The 24,383-nt window shown below is 32.8% G+C and overlaps 1 protein-coding gene across 4 annotated transcripts in view; it reads right to left on the reverse strand.

Moving 5' to 3' along the window:
- Positions 1-24,383, reverse strand: part of PIK3CB (phosphatidylinositol-4,5-bisphosphate 3-kinase catalytic subunit beta) — a 149,402-nt gene that overhangs the window by 83,525 nt on the left and 41,494 nt on the right. Inside the window, exons 2-4 of one of the 4 annotated variants that reach the window (XM_031959816.1) lie at positions 19,919-20,010; positions 7,237-7,345; positions 6,981-7,089 (exon numbers count right to left, since the gene is read on the reverse strand). The gene's annotated coding sequence lies outside the window, so the exon portion shown is untranslated. Of the gene's footprint in view, positions 1-5,707; positions 5,875-6,980; positions 7,090-7,236; positions 7,346-19,918; positions 20,011-24,383 lie in introns of those variants that run through there. The other 3 variants (XM_031959815.1, XM_031959814.1, XM_031959817.1) reach the window with 3 other exon arrangements.

The raw sequence follows: 24,383 nt of genomic DNA on the forward strand, positions 1-24,383 counted from the left end.
TGATTTTAATATGGAATAAAGAAATTTCAAGTATTTATGATGAAAAGACCAGAACGCTACATAGGAACTCTGAAATGTCTCTAAAGTTTTATGCCTAGAGAAACCTAGAAAAGTAAATTTATTTGAGAAATTGAAGAGGGACATTTGATTATCCAAGTTTCCCTTAATTATTTTAATACCTTCCTTCTGTTTTGAGGGCAAAAAGAAAGGAAAGAAAAAGGATCATTCCTGTGTAGAAATGAAGAGGAAAGAGATTTAAAAACTCACCATCCTAGAATTGGAGTATGTGAGAAGAAAATTATAACAAAGGGCCCAAGCTAGGTGGCACAGAGAATAGAGCACCAGATCTGAATTCAAATCTGATCTCAAACACTTAACGCTTCATAGCTGTGTGACCCTGGGCAAGTCACTTAATCCCAATTGCCTCAACAACAACAACAACAAAAAAAAAAAAAGAAAAAAAGAAAACAGAAAAAAAGAAAGAAAGAAAGAAAATCATATCAAAGAATGAAAAGAACAGATAGAAGATAAACCACTCTAATCTGAAATGGACAAATCAAATCAAAGGGCATCATTAAATCCAACCAACTAGCAAAGTTGCAGAATATCAAATTAATCTGCATATATCAAATAGTTCTGTATGTTACAAATGAAACCCAGTTGGAAAAATAGAAAAAGAAGTTCCATTTAAAAGAACTAGAGAAAGCCCAAAAATAATTGGAAGCCTAACTATTAAAATACACAGGAACTATATGCAAACACTACAAATGAAATCTTTACACAAACACATAAATAAATGGAGAAACATGGTTCACAGGTAGATCAAGCTAATATAATAAAAATGTCAATAGCACCTAAATTCATTTACTTATTCAGTGTCATATAATCAAACTACCAAAGGATAACTTTTATAATGAAAAAAAAAAAATTACTATAAAACCAACTGGAAGGAGAAAGACTCAATCTTAAGGATAATTATAATTAGAAACTACTAAATCATACAATTTCAAAGGTAACAGTTACCTCAGCAATAATCTAGTTGAATTCTTCCTGCCAATTATCAGAAAAGGAAATTGTGGCTCTGCTTAGTTCAAGTCTCCACCTAACTATTCACTCTCAAAAATCTTCCAAATCAACAGTTTTCTATAACAAACTTTCTATTATTTTACCTCTTTCCCCTACTTCCTTTTAACAGAATTTTGCCTGAGACACTTAAACAATATACTTTCTGCCAGTCTATTATTCCCCTATTAGTTTTATTTGTCTGGATGTCACAATTAGTCATTTCATCTATGACCTTAGTAAATAACCCAGAATCCTTACTCCCTAGATTTTATGTCACATCTTCGTTACTAATCTACAAATATGAGTAAATTCAACTGATGCTTTATCTCTTCTGACCCTCAAACTCCAATATATTAAGGAAATAAATAGCAAATGTCACAAACAAACATGACGAGCAGTCACATAAAATTCTGGCCTTTAATAACTTATGTTCTTTTACTTATGAATAGTGTACTAAAACCAACATCAATAAATGTTGCTTCATTTACTACTTTATGTGTCATGTGGCAGTCAAAAGGAGACACTTGCAGCTATGAAAACTGTGTTAAAAGGGCATACTACATAAGGTTCTTTCACAATATTTGTATAAAGCAGAATTCATGACCATCTAACCACAGTTATTTTCTGAGACAAAGCAGGAGCATGCCATGTTGTCAAAGAACGCAAGACAGGCAGCATTACCACAAGATGATCTTTACAAACTTCTCTTAGTAACTGTGTAAATAGTTCATACTTTTACAGGAAGAAATCCCTGAGGCAGAAGCTAAACTAGAATTGGAAAACACAGGGGCATTTACAGAAATTGGGACTGCAGCTTTGAAACTACACTGCCCAATTCATACATGCTCGCATTACATTAAGAAGCCTCAAAAGCAAAAATGTTTTGCAGCTAAATTATTTCTTTTTCAAGTAAAAACATAAAACAAGATCAATGAGACCATTCTCTATTCAGAAATTTCTGTATCCTACCCTACTAGTCACTGTTTCAAAAGCTATGCTGTCATTAAGAATTCAACAATTTTATATTTTTATAAACAAGTTGTTTTAAAAAAATTTTCCTGATGGGTATCTCAGAAAACTAAATAATGTGATGATAAGGAATATGTTTTATACCTTTATCTTTTGCGTATGGTATTAATATTGCCACAAGAACACTGTTGGATTTTTCTTAGACTCTACTTACAAAGAAACTGAAATATTACCAGTCATATTTTCAATAAGAAGGTTGTCAGTTTCTTTAACAAATGCCTAAAGAGCATGTTTTACTGAAAAAGTGATAATTATTTTATTCCTACGTTCAACCATAATAAATACACTTTTCTTCTTGGCCAAGCAGAGCTATTTAGCATAAGACATTTTTCGCTAGTTAGGGTATATCCAATAATGATTTATTTTGACAAACTATTCCTGAAATCTATAAAAACAAATCAGAACAAAATAAAACATTGTAAAGAAAGAAAAAAATAGAACTTTCACAGTTTCTATATTATTTAACTGATATTATAGCAGCAATGCATTCTATTAGATAATACTACATATACATAATACTACAAGCTACATTGATAGTAATCTACATAACTGTTTATGGAATAAACTTGTGATAAACTGGAAACTAATGGTTGATATTAACTCATCTCTATTATCAGAAAAGAAACTAACTGCTTTTTCTTATATTAAAAAAAAAAAAAAAACAGCTATACTCTGTAACATATGAATTCCTTCACTTCATTCTCTCATAATAGTGAAAGGAACTGGTAGGCCATGACCAAAAATACATGATTGTTTTGGACATGAAACTTAACAGCAGTACATTTAGAGAGAAGCATCACAATGTTATCCTTTCCACAACCCACAGCACTATTAAACTATCCTTTATAGAAGATACTTTTAAGAAATATATTACAATAAAAAGTTTGGGGAGAGGAAGATGAAGAATCATGTCCTAAACACTGCTGAAATTCTTAACCACATCACACTGTTTTCTAGTTAATAATTAAGTCAACAACTGGAGGATGTTTTCTTTTGGCATTGTTAAGTACAAATGTTCTTAAATATATTATAAATTATTTATCTTAGTTTTGATAAACAGATTAGTCCACATAATCTCCTTTCCCCACCATAATATAATCCATAATGTATTTTGGAATACAATTGCATACAAATATTAAAATATTTGTGGAATGAAAGAGTTTTTCCAAGAATTAAAAATCTTTACTTTCTAAATATCCAATAATTTTTAAAAATAAAATACCTTTAAAACAGAAACTTAAAAATGTCAAAAATAATTTGACAAATATCTGCTATGGGAAGGTACATGAAAGGGAGAGAACAGAGGAGGTCAGAGAGGAATGTGTGATGACCCCAAATTCAAATGAAAAACAAGCACTGTGGTATCAGAAAGAAAACTTACTAGAGAGAGGTAAAGAAGGGAAATGTTTGAAAAGGGTGGGGTGGGGACAAAGAAAAAAATTCTTACTTGGTGGTGGGAGTGGGTTTCATTAATGAAAGCTCACATGGGTGAAAAGAGATGGTCTGTGAAAGGAGATGGGGACCTTAAGCTAAGTGTGCCCTGAGGGATCTAACACTTGAAAAATGCTCTTGTCCTACAAGAGGGAAGTTGGGAAGGATGGCAGGGAAATATGACCAAGGCTATGGTTACAAAGTAAAAGACTAAACTACATATGGTTGACACGTTGGCTCTAAGGAGAATTCCAAAAGAAGTACTCCAAAAATATTTTAATGAGGTTAATAAACGTAGAAACACCCAAGATGCAACTTTAAATGATAACACTTGTTTTGATATATAAATTCCGACATTTAGGGGATATGTTGTTTGCAAAATAAAACTGCCCTAATCTAAAGATTAACTAATTTGGCAGTTTTCAGATGAAGAAATTAAAGGTATCTATAGTTATATGAAAAAATGCTCCAAATCATTATTAATTAGAGAAATGCAAAATAAACAACTTTGAGGTAGCACTTCACACCTATCAGATTGACTAAAATGAGAAATGGAAAATGACAAATGTTGGAGAAGTTGTGGGAAAATTAGAAAGCTAATACAATGTTGGTAATTGTGAATTGATACAACTATTCTGGAAAGCACCTTGGAACTATGCACAAAAGATTATAAAACTGCATACTCTCTGATCCAGCAATACTCCTAATAAGTCTATATCCCAAATAGATCATAAAAAAGAGAAATGTACAAAAATATTCTTAGCAGCTCTTTTTTTAGTAGCAAAGAATTGAGCATTTAGGGGATATACACCAATTGGGGAACAGCTCAACAAACTGTGATATATTAATGTAATGAAATACTATTGTGCTATAAGAAATCATGAGCAGAATGATTTCAGAAAAGCCTGGAAAGACTTATATGAAATGCTGCTGAGTGAAGTGAGCAGAACTAGGAAAACACTGTACACAGTACAGCAACATGGTGAAATGATCAACTATGATAAGACTTATTTCTTTTCAAAAATACAATGATCCAAGGTAATTCCAAAAGACTCATGATGGAAAATGTTTTGCACATCCAGAAGAAAAACTAAAGTCTGCATGCATATCAAAGTATACTGTTTTCACTTTTTTTTTTTTCCTTTATGGTTTTTCCCTTTGTTCTGATTCTTGTGGAAATGATTAATATGATTGTATATATATCAAATCAGGTTTCAAAAAGAAGGAAAAGAGAAAAGGGAAAGAATTTGGAACTCAAAACTTTTTTTAACAAAGACTTGTATATTTACATAACTGAGGAAAACTAAAATATTAAAGATGAAAAAAATACGTCTCTTGTTTTATAGTGGAATCTATTACTAGATGAGGCCATCAGTTGGCAGTATATCTTCTTTTTCAAGTTAAAATCACCTATCCCATATTAAATGGAGCAGTGATTTGAAATCTTAATCAAGAACTTAAGTGGGTACTTGAGAAGTCCTTAAGGAACCAAAGCTCTTTTCTGAAAAACTATTTCTATTTACTATGCTAGCCGGTTTTTCTAAGCATGAATATAAAACCAATTTCTCAAATTTTCACAACAAAAAAAGCTCTCCAGTGATCCTGAAACACATTTTATTAATGATACCCTATTATAATATTTATATGACTGGCATTGCTAATAACTAATATGCAGCTATGTTTTAAAAAAGCACTTCATCCACTTTATACATGAGGTATCTCTGGTTCATCTACAAAGGGATAAGTGGGATAGCCACAACCCAAACCTACTAAATTTTGGAAAGCCCAGCATAAAGATCTTTGTATTACCAGTAAATCATCTCTGTTGAATTTTTATCACAATTGTTTTATATAATAATTTATTTGTACTTGTTCTTCAGCCTCATCATCATCAGCTGCCTTTAGGCTCTCTTTCTCTCAAATTAAATGTGTCTTAAAATGGAATTTACTATCTTTCCCTTTTTCACCCTCATCTCATTTCACCATTTCCCCAATTTCTGTTGAAGACACCAGTATGCTTCTCTTATGGGCCAAAACTCAGTACTTAAAATATGGATTCTTACAAGGTGTTAAGTCAGTGCTAGTTTAGCATGGTGATTAATAATAGTTCTCTAGTTCAGTACATGTACTTAGTACTTAATATAGTTCTACAAGATTAACACCTATTCTATTTACTTCTTACCTGGACGACTGCAAAAGCCTCCTAAAGCCACCTAATCAGTCTCCTTGGCTGCAGTATCTCCCCTTCTCCACTTCAATTTTCTCAGATGCCAAATTCCTAGTGCACATGTTTGACTATAGTATTCCTTTACCCAGGAAGATTCAGCAGCAATCTGCTACCTTTAAGATAAAATACTAATTGTTCTCTCTGCTGTGGAGAGCCAGAACTCTGGAAAAGTATACTTGAAACAAAGTGTTAACTCAAAGGAATTGATGAGACAATGGTTATCTAGTTTACATATACTTAGTACTTAGCATGGTGATGTGATAGCTCTCTAGTTCACATATATTCAGTATGCTGTAATGATGCAATTGTAATACAGTATATAAGAACTGGGGACATAAAGTCAGACTGGCAGAGTGGCAGACTGCTGGAGGAGACTGTGTCAGACTATGACAGACACAGACTGCTTAAGAGACAATAAAGACTTTGGACTCTATTTTTGTTCATTCTCCTGGCGTCTATCCTGCTGAGACCAAGGCCCTTCCAAAGGACCTCCAGAAAGCTAGCCCGAACATTATACTGCCATTTTAACCCTTTCACAATTTAGTTTCAATCTAACTTTTTAAGACTGAACTCTTGGAACTCTACCTTAGGTCTTCTACATTTTACCCCAAGAGGCTTATTAACAGCCAAATATTATTCCTATTACAGAACAATGCCTTATATTATATGCAAAATAATATGCCTGGAAACCTAACCCTTGACCTCTGCCCTTTTGCAACCTCAAACTCACAAGGTCTGACTTCTACATGAAGTCCTTTCTGGTGGCTCCACTGTTGGTGCTTCCATTTCCAGGAAACTACTTTAATGTTTATTTTGTATATATCTTGTATTTACTTATCTGTTTACAACATATAAGTTACTTGTGGGCAGGGAATATTTCACTTTGTCTTTCTATCTCCAGAACCCTAAGGCAGAATGTTTACATAATTGAATCAGTAATTTAAAATGTATTATATAAACTCTAATAATATAAAAAGTTAAAATACTTATTCTAAGAAGTTAAAAGATTAACTTATTTTTATTGAATACTTATTTATTGAATACCATATAGCCTATTATTCAAGTATTTCCATTATATCAATATTTTTAAAAATGAAGAATAAAGATATAAATTTTTTAAAAGATGAAAGCTAAAATAACCAATGTTTGTCCTTTTTCCCTACTTTAAATGCCGACTATAAAGGAAAAAAAAGATAAAATAAGCAAAATAAAAATATTAGGTACTTACTGAAGAAAGATAGCCCCCATTTCAGCTCTTTAGGATCTTAGGCAAACTTTAAACATTCAAAAAAATTTCTGTGCTTTTACTGATGGCTTCCTCAGATTTTGAAGATGATCTACAATAAAGAAAATTATTTCAAATGTTAATAATCCAAAATGGAAATCCATTGAATTTTTTGCTACTTATGAAAAAGCAATTTCAACTGTTCTTAACTATATTTTAGAAATGGAAATTGCTTAACTATGACCAATTTATCTCGTACCTCAATTTTCTCAACTCTCAAATCAATGAGTAAGGAATCACACAGGAAAATATTTTGTATACTTAAAAAGTTTTCTTTCTTGTTTTCTTTTCTTTTCTTTATAATAATCCTGAGGAGGGAGAAATGAAGAAAAAAAAATCAGGGTCAAAAATTAGTGGTGGTGAGGAATTTCATTATAGAAAATGTTTTTGTTGGTGTCTCTTGTTGTTCTGTTTGTTTTGCAAAACAACTATTAATTATGTTGTTTAGTCATTTCAGTTTTAACTTAATCTGAATGAGCTCATTTTGGGTTTTCTTTTCTTATCAGACCAGTTTTGCTATGTCCTTCTCTATTTCACTTTACAGATGTGGAAACAGAAACAAACAGGTTAAGTTACTTGCCCAGAGTGATACAACCACATTTGAATTTAGGTATTACCTATCCACTGTGCCACCTAGAAACCCATCTCTTAGATTATAAAGCAGGTTATCCTGCCTCTTCTAATTTTGCATTCAATATTTTACTTTATGGTTCTACAATTTCATATGTAGGCCCTTGCTTGGCCAAGTCAGATCACAATTCGCTTTGTCTTACTATATAAATTTCACAAGTTGCTGGGAACAATAACAACAAAAATTAATCCACCTTGATTCAATCAGTCTGGTAATGATTCTACACTTTGCTAGGCTGCATCACCAAAACCTAAGATATACTTTATCAGTAATTCCAGTCCCAACATCTCCATTTACTAATAAAACTTCCATGCAATTAACAATACGAGTAGTTTTGGCAGTCAGATAGCATAGTGGATAGCAAGATGGATCTGGAATCAAGAAGATATAGACTTGAGATTTGAGAAGGAAAGGAGGGAGAAAAGAGATAGAAAAAACAGAAAATGTCAGAAAAGGAGTTTTACACTGTTGATATCTTCATCTGTTATTTCTGATGTTGGTGAAAGACTTTTTCCTTTATAAAAATGAATTTTTATTGGGAAAAAGTAAGATGAATGGATTATACTATAATTTTCTCCAACTTTCCTTCGATTTATAAATTACTGTGATTTTATGAGTTAAACAGGATAGGGCAAATTTGTGATCTTTCATCTAAGTACAGGGATGCTCCAAAAATCTTAGTGGAATTTTAAGCTTTAGAGGCTTAAAATTTTATACTATGATTTTGGAGATACTTTTATGTTTCTTTATAATGACAAAAGATGGCTAAGGAAATAGATGTCTATCCTCCCTGGTGTTTATCTCAAATTATTTTAAATCTCCATCTATGAAATTCAATAAGCATTCTCTTTCTACCTGTAACATTAACAATGGCATGATGGCCTTATGTATAAAAAACCTGGCCTTAAAAAATCCAGGAAAATATGTGTGATCTTAGTGAAGTCACTTAAGACCTCAGTCTTCTAGATAATACTGTAAGATCATAAGAAGTAGAAAAGCTGCTGTGGAGCTTTCTCACTTGAAAGTCCTCTATATCGATGAAAATACAAGTCCTATGCTTATCCTTATTCATGTTTTAACTTCAATTGTCTTGTGTTTCCACAACATGATTATAAATTGCTCCTGCTAGAAGATCACCAAGATGCCTTGCCTTATATCTCAGGTAACAGTAAAGAATATATAGGAATGAAAAATGATAATACTGGATAATTATTCATAGGCAAATCTAGTAAAATACAAAACTCAATTACATAGCTCTTGTCTACTGAATCATCTATTCATTTGAATTCAAAATTAGAGGTTCAAATGAAAGTAATTTAAAATTATCACCTCATATCTCTTTTTAGAATAAAGTGCTATCAGTGCCTGCTACAAATATTTTTAGACCAGTATAGCTAAAATTAATAATTATGACTGAAGAGGTGTTGACAAGAAAATGCCAGAAGGTATTCATATTAAATTCAAATGCAGTGTTTAAATCAAGATTTTACTTTAGTTTTTTTTTTTTTTTTAATTTCATTGCAATCAGGAATCCAAAGGTGGTTCAATATAAAAACTATAAGCTATTACAATGAATCATATTAATAATCAAAATTACATAAATAGATTAAGATACAGAAGGCCTTAAGTCAAAATATTGAAATCATTTACAATAAAAACATTTAAAAGGATGAGGGATTTTTCCTTAAAGCAATCAAAAATGTCTTTCTAAAACTAAGAGGTAACATTTATTTCTATTGGCAAAACATTAGATTTTCCAATAAGAGGGTAAGTAATAGAGCTACAATCAGATATTATTAGAGATAGTGCAAAATTCTAGCAAAAACAAAAAAAAAGTGAAAGGAGTAAGTATAGAAAAATACAAAGGAAGCTAAATTACCTCTATTTTTGACAATATAATGAGTTACTTAAATGACAACACTACAGAGATTAATTCACAGAATTAGTATTAAATCAAACTACCATAGTGTTATTTTATAGGATTATTTTACTGGATCACATGAATAAGATGGAGGCTTAGCTATTGATCAGAGAAATGCAAATTAAGACAACTCTGAGATACCACTACACACCTGTCAGATTAGCTAAGCTGACAGAAAAAAATAATGATGAATGTTGGAGGGGATGCGGGAAAACTGGGACGCTGATGCCTTGTTGGTGGAGTTGTGAACGAATCCAACCATTCTGGAGAGCAATCTGGAACTATGCTCAAAGAGCTATAAAATTGTGCATACCCTTTGACCCAGCAGTGCTATTACTGGGCTTACACCCCAAGGAGATACTAAAGAAGGGAAAGGGACCAGTATGTGCCAAAATGTTTGTGGCAGCCCTGTTTGAGTGGCTAGAAACTGGAAAATGAATGGATGCCCATCAATTGGAGAATGGCTGAATAAATTGTGGTATATGAATGTTATGGAATATTAGTTCTGTAAGAAATGACCAGCAGGATGAATACAGAAAGGATTGGAGAGACTTACATGAACTGATGCTAAGTGAAATGAGCAGAACCAGGAGACCATTATATACTTCAACAACGATACTGTATGAGGATGTATTCTGATGAAGTGGATTTCTTCGACAAAGAAAAGATCTAACCCAGTTTCAATTGATCAATGATGGACAGAAGCAGCTACACCCAAAAAAGAATACTGGGAAATGAATGTAAACTGTTTGCATTTTTGTCTTTCTTCCCAGGTTATTTTTACCTTCTGAATCCAATTCTTCCTGTGCAACAAGAGAACTGTTCGATTCTACACACATATATTGTATCTAGGATATACTGTGACATATTTAACATGTATAGGACTGCTTGCCATCTGGGGGAGGGGGTGGAAGGAGGTAGGGAAAAAGTCGGAACAAAAGTGAGTGCAAGGGATAATGTTGGAAAGAAATTTTTTTCAAAATTAAAAAAAATAAATCACATAAACCTCAAGAAATGAAGAAAATCAGGAATATTAAATTCATATTTTATTGATCACAATGTAATAAAATATGTAAATAAAGGCATTTTGAAGTTAAAAAAAAAAAAAAGATAGAGGCTTAGACATTTTTTCTTAACCCTACAACTTCTCAAACCCCTGAAATTCAGAAATTATTCTCCAAGGGAGTACACCAGAACTATCAATGATCTCTTAATAACAAATTTAATGGTCTTTTCCCCTGTTCACAACTCTGGTATCATCCTCTATTCCTGTCACACTCACTTCACATATTCAATGGGCTTTAAGCCATACTAATTCTACTTTTACAGAATCTCACAAGTGTACCCTACATGCCATTCTCACATCCTGGTACACTGCCTTCATCACTTCATATTTCATGCAATAGATTTTTGAATACTTGCCTTGAATCTGTCCCTCCTGTAGTTCACTGTCCATCCTGCAGCTGAAGTGATCTTTCTACAACACAGTTCTGACTGTGTCAGTTTCTCCACTTCACTTCTTATTATCTTCAAAATCAAATACAATTCTGAGTTCTTCCCTTCTTTATGCATTTACTCTGGTGACTATGCTAATTCCTCTTTAAGTCATTCAGACAAGGAATGAATTCTAATTTATTATTCTTTAATAAATATTCTATTTTGAAAAAAGAATTGGTTCTTTTGAAGCATTCATATTAAGAAATTTTATATGGACTTAACTGATTTCTAATACTTTCCCTTTTTAATATTTTATTTTTTCCAAAATACATGTAAAGACAAGTTAACAGTCATTTTTTTAAAATGAGTTCCATATTTTCTTTCTATTCCTCCCTCACCTCTCCCTGCACTAAAATGGGTAAGCAATTTGATATAAGTTGTAAATGTCCAATCATGTAAAACATTTTCCTATTAATCAAGTTGTAAAAAAAGAAACAGGACAAAAGGAAGGGAAAAAAGGAAATTCATATTCCATTAGTTCTTTTTCTGGGATCTGGATAACATTTTTCATCATGAATGTTTTTGGATCACTATATTGCTGAAAATTGCTGTCTTTCAAGCTGATCATCATACAATATTGCTATTATGTTGACTACTAATATTTTTTTTAAAAATGACTTATAAAAACCTTGCCTTGGATAGTTGGGGGGGGTATGTTTATTTTCGACTTTTAAAAATAGGTAAAATAAAATAATATGCAGCTAGCATATTAGACAAGCATATTAAAATTAAATATAGAGACAGAGATGACAAAATTTAGGAGAAAATAAGTAGCCCTAAACTATATAGTTGGGAGTTCTCCAAGTGAATGATCCCAAGTAGCAATATTAAGACTTCTGGAGAATAAAATGAGATACTTATGACAGTAATGTGTCTAAAAGATAAGACAATTACTCCCAGATCTATTCCTCACTCTCCAGACATCCTAGCTCCTTCCCAACAGCCTTCTCACTGGGAGATTCTGATGGGCGAGTCCCATTATCACCAGATACCTAGACCACATTCACTTCATTCCAAGCTCTAATCCTGACTCAGTGGACTTCCTTAACTATTACTCAAAAACATTAATTTATCAGACTACCGTCCCTTACCCCCATCTCCCTTTCTATTTTTTAAATGCAGTCTTCTCCAATTAGAATTTAACTTCCTTGGCAATTAGGTAAAAAGGTAGATAGTGCAGAGCCTGGAGTCAGGAAGACTCTAGTTCAAATCTGGCAACAGACATTTACTAGTTACCTGACCCTGAGCAAGTCACTTAATCCTGTCTTAACTGCTTCATCTATAAAATAAGCGGGAGTAGGAAATGGCAAACCATTCCAGTATCTTGGTCAAGAAAAGCCCAAATGGAATCAGAAAGTGTCAGACACAACAGAAAACGCTCCAGTAGCTAGCATATAGTAAGTACTTAATAAATACTTTATTTCTCTATCTCAGATATGAAGATAACAATACTCTGATGGCAGAAAGTGAAAAGAAATAAGAAGCCTCTGGAGAGTTAAAGAGGAAAACAAAAGCTGACTTAAAGTTCAACATCAAAACATCTTGGATATATTAGCAACTGATCTCATCACTTTCTGGCAAACAGGGAGAAGAAGGAGCAGCAGTATCATATTTTATAAGGCTCAAAGATCACAGCAGACAGCAATTTAATGAAATTAAAAGACTTTTGCTCTTTGGAAAGTTATGACAAATCTGCATAGCATAGCATACCTATAGTCAAAGGTTTGGTTTTTCAGTAGCAAAGTATGGGTGTGAGAATGGGACTCCAAAGGAAAGTTGAGTGTCAAAAAAAACCATAATTTCAACCTGGAAAATAGATCTAGGAGAGACAATCTAAGGATTATTGGACTCTCTAAAAATCATGATAAAAAAAAAAGAGCCTAGACACTATTTTTCACTTAATCATCAAAGAGAATTGCCCTGATGCCATAGAATCAGAAGGGAAAATAGCTACTGAAAGAATTCACCGAATACCTCCTGAAAGAGACCCCAAAATTAAAACTCCAAGGAATTTCGTGGCTAAATTTCAAAACTATTGGAGCAAGGAAAAAATATTATAAGCAGCCAGAAAAAAACATTTCAAATACAAAGGAGCCACAATAAGGATTACTAGGAATCTAGCAACTTCCACCTTAAAGGATTGAAGGGCCTGGAATCTGATATTCTGAAAGGCAAAGAAACTTGGAATATAGTCAAGAATAAACTACCCCAATAAACTAAGCATTTTCTTCCAGGGAAGAAGATGGACATTCAAAAAACAGGTGAATTCCATTCATTTCTGATGAAAACACCAGAGCTAAAGAAAAAATTTGACCTCCAAATAAAAGCATAAAAAGGTTTAAAAAGAACTCTTGAGAACTGTTATTTCTGTTATGGGTATACATAGAGAGCACATGTACAATTTGATTTTACTGTTACAATATAAAAAAGAAACCAGAGGTGGAAAGGGGATTAAACCAGAAAAAGGGTAAAGTGAAGGTAAAATGAGGGAAATTATATCTCATGAAGGGACAAAGGAAAACTACTGTATATGAGAGAGAGAAAGAAGGAAGGCAGATGAACATTGTGTGAATCTTACTCTCATCAAATTTTGGGTCAAAGAGAAAAATAAGACATATTTGGTTTACAGAGAAACTTCTCTCACCTTATTGAAAAGCGGGAGGGAAAAGGTGAAAAGGAGTAGGCTAAAAAGAAGGGAACATAGAAATAGTAGGGCAAAGGTATAAAAAAGGGGGAGGGACTCTAAATGGGGAGGGCTGCTTGAGGCAAGTGGTGCTCATAAATTAAATATTAGGGAGGAGGGAAAGGTGAAAAGGAAAGAGAGAAGTATAATTTGCGGATAATAAGATGGCAGGAAATATAGAATTTCTAGTTTTAACCATAAATGTGAATGAGGTAAACTCCCCCATAAAGCGGAAGCAGATAGCAGACAGGATTAAAAGCCAGAATCCTACAACATGTTGTTTACAAGAAACAAATTTAAAGCACAGTGATACATACAGAGTAAAGATAAAAGAAAAGGCTGGAGCAGAATCTATCATGCTTCAAGTGAACTGTTAAGAAAAAAAAAAAGAAAAGAAAAGAAAAGGAAGGGTAGCCATCTTGATATCAGATCAAGCAAAAGTAAAAACTGATTTAATTAAAAGATATAAGGAAACTATATCTTGCTAAAAGGTACCATAGATGATGAAGCAATATCAATACTAAATATATATACACCAAGTGGTATAGCATGGAAATTCCTAAAGGAGAAGTTAAGAGAGCTGCAAGAAGAAATAGAGAGCAAAACTATAATAGTGTTTACTCTCTCAGAACTAAATAAATAAGAAATTAGTTAAAGAGGTAAACAGAATATTAGAAAAGTTAGATATGATAGATCTTTGGAGAAAATTGAATAGAGACAGAGAGGAGTACACGATCTTCTCAGTTCATGGAACCTATACAAAAATTGACCATATATTAGGATATAAAGACCTCAAAATCAAATGCAGAAAGGCAGAAATAGTAAATGCGGTTGTTTTTTTTCTGACTCACAATGCAATAAAAATTATATTCAATAAAAAGCCAGGGAAAAATAGACCAAAAAGTAATTGGAAAATAAATAATCTCATCCTAAAGAATGAATGGGTGAAACAGCAAATCATAAATCAATTAATAATTTCATCCAAGAGAATGAAATGAGATAACATATCAAAATGTGTGGGATGCAGCCAAAGCGGTAATAAGAAGAAATTCCAGATGCTTACTTGCATAAAATAGAAAAAGAGAAGATAAAGGAATTGGGCTTGCAACTTAAAAAGCTAGAAAAAGAACAAATTAAATACCAAACTTGAAATTCTAAAAATAAAAGGAGAGATTAATAAAATTGAAAGTAAAAAAAAATATTGTATTAACAAATAAAACTAAGAGTTAGTTTTATGAAAAAACCAACAAAATAAATAAACCTTTATTAAAATTTGATTAGAAAAAGGAAAGAGGAAAATCAAATTGTTAGTCTTAAAAATAAAAAAGGAGGACTTTCCAGCAATAAAGAGGAAATTAGAGCAATAATTAGGAGTTACTTTGCCCAACTTTATGCCAATAAATTTGATAAGCTAAGTGAAATGGAATAATACCTACAAAAATATAGATTACTCAGATTAACATAGGAAGTAAATTACTTAAATAGTCCCATTTTAGAAAAAGAAATACAACAAGCTATTAATCGACTCCCTAAGAAAATATCCTCAGGACCAAATGGATTTACATGTGAATTCTACCAAACATTTAAAGAACAATTGACTCCAATACTATATAAGCTATTTGAAAAAATAGGAAATGAAGGACTTCTAGCAATTCCTTTTATGACACAGATATGGTACTGAGGCCTAAACCAGGTAGGATGAAAACAAAGAAAATTATAGGCTAATCTCCCTAATGAATATTGATGCAAAAATCTTAAATAAAATATTAGCAAAGAGATTACAGAAATTCATCCCCAGGATAATACACCATGACCAAATAAGATTTATACTAGGAATTCAGGGCTGATTAACTTTAGCATAACTGACTATAACAATAACCAAATTAACAAAAACCATATGATTATTTCAATAGATTCAGAAAAAAATTTAGTAAAATCTAACACCCATTCCTATTAAAAACACAGGAGAGTATAATAGGAATAAATGGACTTTTTCTTAAAACAGTAGCATTTATTTAAAACCACCAACAAGCATCATATGTAATAGGGATAAACTGGAACCATTCCCAATAAGATCAGGGGGAAAACAAGGTTGCCCATTATCATCATTACTATTCAATATTGTATTAGAAATGCTAGCTTTGGCAATAAGAGGTGGAAAAAGAGAGTAAAGGAATTAAGAGTAAATAATGAGGAAACCAAATTATAACTCTGCAGATGATATGTGATGGTGTACTTAGAGAACCCCAGAGAATCAACTAAAAAGCTATTAGAAATAATCCACAACTTCAGCAAAGTTGCAGGATACAAAATAAATGCACACAAATCATCAGCATTTTTATACATCAGTATCAAAACTCAACAGCAAGAGATACAAAGAGAAATTCTATTTAAAATAACTGTCAATAGTATAAAATATTTGGGAATCTATCTGCCCGGGTAAAGTCAAGAACTACATGAGTAAAACTACAAAATACTTTCCACACAAATAAAGTCAGGTCTAAACAATTGGAAAAATATCAACTGCTCTCGGATGATCAATTCTGATGGATGCGGCTTTCTTCGACAATGAATTGATTCAGATCAGTTTCAATTGTTCAGAGAGCCATGGGGAGAAGATTGTGGGAACTGAGTGTGGACCACAACATAGCATTTTCACTCTCTCTGATGTTGTTTGTTTACATTTTTATTTTCCTTCTCAGGCTTTTTTTTTTTCTTTTTAGATCCAATTTTTCTTGTGCAGCAATACATATATTGTTTTTAACATATTTTAACATGTATTGGAATACCTGCCATCTAGGGGAGGGGATGGGGGGGAAAGAGGGTAAAATTTGGAACAGAAGGTTTTGCAAGGGTCAATGTTGAAAAATTACCCATGCATATGTTTTGTAAATAAAAAGCTATAATAATTTTTAAAAAAGGAAAAAAAAAAAAAAAGAAAGTAGGCATTGACCCACCCATCATCATATATCAAGATAAGGTCAAAATGGCTTCATCATCTAGACATAAAGAATGAGATTATAGATAAATTAGAAGAACATAGGATAGTTTACCTCTCAGACCTGTGGAGGAGGAAGGAATTTGTGACCAAAGAAGAATTAGAGATCATTATTGATCACAAAATAGATCATTTTGATTATTATATTAAGTTAAAAAGTTTTTGTACAAACAAAATTAATGCAAACAAGATTAGAAGGATAGCAATAACTTGTGAAAACATTTTTAAATTCAACAGTTCTGATAAAGGCCTCATTTCCAAAATATATAGAGAATTGCCTCAAATTTATAAGAAATCAAGTCATTTCTCCAGTTGATAAATGGTCAAAGGATATGAACAGACAATTTTCAGATGAAGAAATTGAAACTATTTCTAGTCATATGAAAAGGTGTTCCAAATCACTATTGATCAGAGAAATGCAAATTAAGACAATTCTGAGATACCATTACAGACCTCTCAGATTCGTTAAGATGACAGGAAAAGATAATGACAAATATTGGAGGGGATGTGGGACAACTGGGACACTGATACATTGTTGGTAGAACTGTGAATGAATCCAACCATTCTGGAGAGCAATTTGGAACTATGCCCAAAAAGTTATTAAATTGTGCAAATCTTTCGACCCAACAGTGTTACTACTAGGCTTATATACCAAAGATATCTTAGAGGAGGGAATGGGATCCACATGTGCAAAAAATGTTTGTGGCAACCCTTTTTGTAGTGGCTATTAACTGAAAACCGAATGGATGCCCATCAATTGGGAATGGCTGAATAAATTATGGTATATGATTGTTATGGAATATTAATTGATCTCTAAGAAATGACCAATAGGATGATTTCAGAGAGCCCTGGAGAGACTTACATGAACTGATGCTAAATGAAATGAGTAGATCTAGAAGATCATTATACACAGCAACAATAAGACTATACGATGAAGATCAATTATGATGGACTTTCTTCAACAATGAGATGATTCAAACCAATTCCGATTGTTCAGTGATGAAGAGAACCATATACACCCAGAGAGAGAACCATGGGAGCTGAGTGTGGACCACAACATAGCATTTTCACTCTGTCATTGCTTGCTTGCATTTTTGTTTTCCTTCTCAGATTTTTTTTTTCTTTCTAGATTCGATTTTTCTTGTGCAGCAAGATAATGGTATAAATATGTATATATATATTGGATTTAACATATATTTTAACATATTTAACCTATATTGGATTACCTGTCATCTAGAAAAGGGGGTGGGAGGAAGAAGGGGAAAATTTGGAACAGAGGGTTTTGTAAAGGTCAATGTTGAAAAAATCATCCATGCATGTTTTGTAAATAAAAAGCTATTATTAAAAAAAAAAAAAATTAACAGTTTAACAGTGAGCGATCTGGATTCTAACTCTTGTACTGATTATAAATACTTTCTTGAGTCTATTGGTAAAAAGGAAGGAAGAATGGAAAGAGAAATAGGTTTAAATTCAAACCCTACTTCAGTTCTAAATACATGATTTAATGATGCTAAAGGTTACTTAACTGTCCTCATTCTTAATTTGCTAATTTTAAAAATGGGGGAAGGAGCTGCATGATATGGCTTCTTAGGCCCCATCTTATATTAAATCTAAGTAAGATCTTAGTACCATAATCACTAAAATTTTTTCAAAGTCTAGGATTTTGTGATTATTTTTATTTCATTTCCTTTTCTTCCCAATTTTCTCTATGCTTAAGTTATTAAAATGTAATAAAATTATATAACTTAAGCTCAACACTAATTAAAAAATGCCATAGGTTTAAAAAAAAAGAGAGAGAGAGAGAGAGCTAGAAGGCAGAAGAGCCTGGCATACTATGGTCCATGGGCTTACAAAAAGGCAGAAACAACTGAACAACAAATATCTTTCTTTCTATTCAAGAAGTATTAGATTCTTTCCTCTTTTCTAAACTTCTAATGCAGCAATCTTTTGATTAAGCATTTGTGGTGTTTGTTATTATTTCAAGTCTGTTAGTTCTGTCTCTTCAATGAGATTATAAACTTCAACAACCATATTTTACTCCCTCCAAAACACAATAAAATTCAACCTAAAAAAATGAAAGGAAAAATTCAAGCAATAATTCAATCACAGTATGCTTTTGCAAAATTATTTAAATAAAGAATAATTTACCAAAATGTTGGAAAAGATAATTTATATTCACAAACTGTTACTATACTAGCACAAAGCAGATTTTACAATATAAGGAAAAAATATACTTGCAATCACTTGTTTTGATATGTAATTCCTCTTCAAATAGTGTTCATTTACACCAAAAAATTCATTTGTAAGAGCATAATAAACAAAGTGTAAAACAAGATCCAGGAGAGCAGCCAATGGGAAATTAAGTTAATGTCCTCGATGAAATGGTGAAAGATCTGAGAGGTGCTATCTCATATCCACCCTCTACCCTCTCCAAGCAGAGGGAGGGATTCCAGGCTATAGAAGCTGAGGGTATTTGGAAACCAACCATCTTTGGCTAAAGATAAAGAAACTCAGAAGGATTTCCTGATCCAATAGCTGGAGCATCTGGCTTCAGTTACTCATTTGTCACATTGGAAATAGAAATTGGGGAGTAATGTATGGACCAGAATGCAAGGCTGAATTGAGAGAACACTGATTTGGGGCCAGATGATCTAGCCTCTGCTACTTACACCTGTTTGACTTTAGGTTAATCAGTTAGACTATCAGTTTCCTCATCTGTAAAATGGGAAGTAGCTACTCACCAAAGTCCAAAAATCTACAATACTGTGAACAATTACATGGTACTCTCACTGTAATGTATTATATCTTTAGACACTGTTGCTATTTGTTTTAAAGATTGGGTCATATTATTATGAAAATAAATGTATATGCAGTGAACATATAAGTATGCTCCACAAGTGTAATAGGGACATAATAACTACATACACTCTGTAGCCCATATAAATTTTATATAGATACCTGAGATTTGACAATGGGTTTCAATCCAATAATACAAATGAATTTATATTTATTGATTGATTGATTGATTGAACTGAAATGAAATGAAACAATTACAAACAAACATCATGCACCTAATTTGCTGTTTTTGAGTTTGGTCCTTCATCTCCTGCCTTAGCACAAGCTCTCCTCCAAGCCTGAAATGCCTGCTTACCTCCATCTCTTCAGATGCCTGGACCTCTTCAAGTTTAGTTCTTGTCCCAGCTGCTCTGACAGAAGTCACTCTTCCCACCCCAACTTCCTTGGCTGGGAACAAGAAAAAGAAGAGAAGGGAGAAGTACAGTTTCCAGAATAAGAAAGTAATAGTCTTATTGTACTCTCCCCTCAGCAGATCTTATATGTCATGTTACATCAGTTCTGAGTGGTATGCTTAAGGGAAGAACTGAAGAACAAGAAGAGATATCAGAGGAAGGTAACCAGGATGAGATGGCTCTTGAGTCCATGCCATGTAAAATCACTTAAGAAGACTAGGTGTTTTGGCTTGGAGCAGACTCAAGGAGGAAATGAAATGTGCTTTCTGGTATCTGAAGCACTGTTGGTGAAGGAGCCAGCCAATAAACTCATTCTGTTTGACCCTTGGAGACAGAACCAAGAAGCTGAAAAGAAGCAAATTTAGGGTTGATATCAGGAAAAATTCTTAACAAGTAGAGCTATTCATAAATGGAATGGGCTATCCCTAGAAGTAATGGATTTTCCCTGTTTGGATGTTTTCAATCAGGGACTGGATGGCCATTTATCAGGTATGTAATAGTGGATATTTCTTAGATACATATCTTGTACTGGAAGATGGTCACTGGGATCCTTTAAAACTTTTAAATTCTCTGACTCTGTGGGTTCTATAAGGAGAGACAAAATATAGCCATCTAAATAAGGGGACAAGGTGATGTGGCAGTTTTGTGGAAAACACACAAGTAGCTGGGGAGTAGGGTCAGTAGAGGCCTTATAGAAAAAGAATATTGAAGAATATTGAGACTTCTAAAAGAGTTAAGGAGAAAATACATTCCAGACATAAAGATCAATTTGTACAAAGACAAAGAATAGAGTCTCCTTGTGTCATATGTGGACAGCAAGAGAACCAGTTTGAACCATACCATGCATAAAGCCTGGAAAAGTAAGACTGGACCAGGTGAAAAATGACTTTAAATTTAAACTTTAATAAACTATTGGAAGAACTATGAACTGGCCCAACTATTATGGAAAGTAAGTTGAAACTATACTCAGAAGCTATTAAATTGTTCATATTCTGACCCATGACACCATTACTATGTCTATATCACAAAGATTTCCAAAGAAAGAAAAAAAAAAGCCCATAAATACAAAAATATGTATAGCAGCTCTTTTTGTGGGAGCAAAGAATCATAAAATAAAGGGATGCCCATCAATCTGGGAAGAGATGAACAAGTTATTTATGGTATATGAATGCAATAGAATACTATTATGTTGTAAGACATGATAAAAGAGATGGTTTCAAAAAAATTTGGGAATGCCAGTATAAACTGATACAGAGCAAAATGAACAAAACCAGGAGCACAATGTATATATCAATAATATCATAAGGATGGTTAACACTGAAAAACTTAGGATCCACTCAAAGACCTATCACAATTCCTAAAGACGCATGATGAAAGATATACTATGCACTTCTATAAAGACTCAAAAATGCAGATAGAAGCATATGTTCTTTTCCTCCCCTACTTTTTTTTGGGGGAGGGGCACATTTAAATCAGGAATTTTGTTTTTCAGACTATACATTTGTGATGAGCTTTGTTTTTCTTGTTGTTCCTACCTATGGAGATGGAAGAAAATTAAAATGTTACTGAAAGTAAAATTTTTAAAAACTTTCCCTGTTCCTTCATTTTTAAAGAATCTTTCCACAATGTCTGCCATTATCAATGGACCAGGAATTGCAAAGGATTTGGACTATTCTTAATATTTTTTCCGAGTTTCTCAATGTTGAGGGGCTGCTCTTCCCTCTTCCTTTCTTCCCCCTTTGAAAGATGCCCAAAAGCCCTAGAATACCAGCTGAGAAAGGTTCCAATCACTTCTCTCTTCAGCTCAGGTTTTATATAGTAGAACCCAGAAGCATCAGTATACTGCTAATCCTTTGGCAAATTCAAAGCAACATAATGCATTCTTATAGTTGCTAAAAATAGCTTATAAAGAAATATAAAATTGTACTCTGGAAACAAAGGGTTATGGGGTCCAGGTGGCTTTGAAGGAGAAAGTGAGGCTACTGACTTTGCACAGCTCTCCCTTACTTCAATTCACTTGCAAGTCATGGCATCTCCTTTCTGATGCCATAGTCTTCTTCAAGAATGAAGGACAAACAAACAATGTCCTTCAAGAATGAAGGACAATATAAACAAACCAGAAAAATCACTGTCCTAAAGAATCTCATTTTCTATTGTGTATAGAAGAATTGCACATGTTTAACATATATTGGAGTACTTGCCATCTAGAGGAGGTGGGAGAAGGGAGAGAAAATTTTAGACCACAAAGTTTTGCAAGGGTGAATGTTGAAAATTATCTATTCATATGTTTTGAAAATAAAAAAAGCTTTAATAAAAAAAAAAAAAAAAAAAAAAAAAAAGAATCTCATTTTCTAATAGGAGAGGACAACACCTATTTGGAAGTTTAAGTTGAAAAATGGTATGGTATCTGGTAGATAGCTATCTGGCCTCAGAGTCAAGAAGACACAGATTCAACTCCCATGTCTGATACATACAGATGAGGGACCTTGGAGACACCATGTAATATCTCAGTATTTTACATAACTCTCAATTACTATAACTAGTATAAGATGCAGAGAGCATTGGTAGAGAGAATTTCCTCATGAAATCAGGTCCAATAACCTCACTATTCTCCCTAAGATGCCCTGCATTTTGGTGCTTTTGTTGTCTTCATTTACAATGCTGTAGTCATCGTATATACTTTTTTTTACTGGTTCTTCCTTCACTCTACATTAGAACTTGCAAGTTTTCCCATGTCTCTACAAATTCATCATTCTTGGAGTAAAATAGTATTTCATTATATCACAAAATCTTTCATTCAGCTACCACTCAACTATTAGCCATGTAGTTTACTTATAGTTTTTTCCCCCCTATTCCAAATAGTGTCACAAGAAACATTTTTGTTGTTTCTTCCTGGCACTGACTTCCCTGTGGTGTATATTTATACCCAGGAGTGAAAATATTGAATGGGTCAAAGGATATGAATTATATAGTAGCTTTCCTTTTTGCAATGTGATTTTTGCTCAGGGTGCCATTTCCTCATTAAAAAAAAATGTTTATCACATAAAAGATTTAGCTCTAGAAGGGCTTTCATTTTAGTGATGCAGAAACTGAGGGCTCAAAGTTAACTTCCCCAAAGTAATAAAGGCAATAAACACCAAGAAATACCAAGACAGGAGACAAAAACATAAAACAATTAACCAGCAAACTTTGCTTTTTGGAGGCTGTGCATTTTATATTTCTAATTGTTAAGAGACATCTGTGTCATTATATGGTTTTTCATTTTCCATTTCTTAGCAAAGTGCTAAAGTAAGTCATCTGTGCCTTTTTTTTTTCAACCCTCTTACATTCAGTGGCAACCTTCAGAATCACTGCCCTCTATTTTTATTGTACTTTGACCCTCATTACAAAACAAACCAAAAATACCAAGATTACTATTGTTTTAATGCAACAGAACCTCCATTTCTGCAATTTTTATCTATAAAAAATTACTGACAAAGTCCCTACCTTTGTAGTTCCTTCTTTCCACTGACTGTTGCTTACTGTAATTTCTTCATTTAACATGCTTTAAATTTAGTTGATTTAGTATTTACTCTTTATTTTAGCTTTTTAACTAATTTGTTTTGCTTTTGTGCTGTTTTACCTGATCTAACAAACTAAATGGACAATTTGAAACCATAAATGATTCTTTCTAAGGCTTGGAGGGACTTACATGAACTGATGTTAAGTGAAGTGAATAGAATCAAGAGAACATTGTAAACAGCAACAAGAAGATTATACAATAATAAATTCTGATAGACATGGCTCTTTTCAACAGCGAGATGATTCAGAGTAGTACAGATGGTATTGTGCTAAAGAGATGCACCCAGAGACAGAGGATGTGGGAACTCAATGTGGATCACAACATAATATTTGCACTTTTTATTGTTATTGTTTGCTTGTATTTTGTTTCCTTTCTCATTTTTTCCCTTTTTGATCTGATTTTTCTTGTGCATGATAAATGTGGAAATATGTATAAAAGAATTGCACATGTTTAATATATATTGGATTACATGCCATCTAAGACAGGGAATGGGAGAAGGGAAGGAGAAAAAAATTTTGGAACATAAGGTTTTTGCAAGGATGAATGTTGTAAACTATCTATGCATGTTTTGAAAATAAAAAGCTTTACAAAAGTAAAATAATAATTTTATCTTGTTTTCCTACTTCTTTCCCTACAAACTCTCATTCCTCTATTACAGTATCACACAAAGCAGTGGATTAACTGGGACTCTCCTATTTTCTGTTCATTTCTGTTATAGTACATTGTTTCACCTAACAATCACAAAGCTTTATTTTCTCAAATAGTGATTTTTCTTTCAGGAATATATTTTTTCTAGCCTCCTCAAT

Source organism: Sarcophilus harrisii, chromosome 3 (genome assembly GCF_902635505.1).
Source record: "Sarcophilus harrisii chromosome 3, mSarHar1.11, whole genome shotgun sequence".
NCBI lineage: Eukaryota > Metazoa > Chordata > Mammalia > Dasyuromorphia > Dasyuridae > Sarcophilus > Sarcophilus harrisii.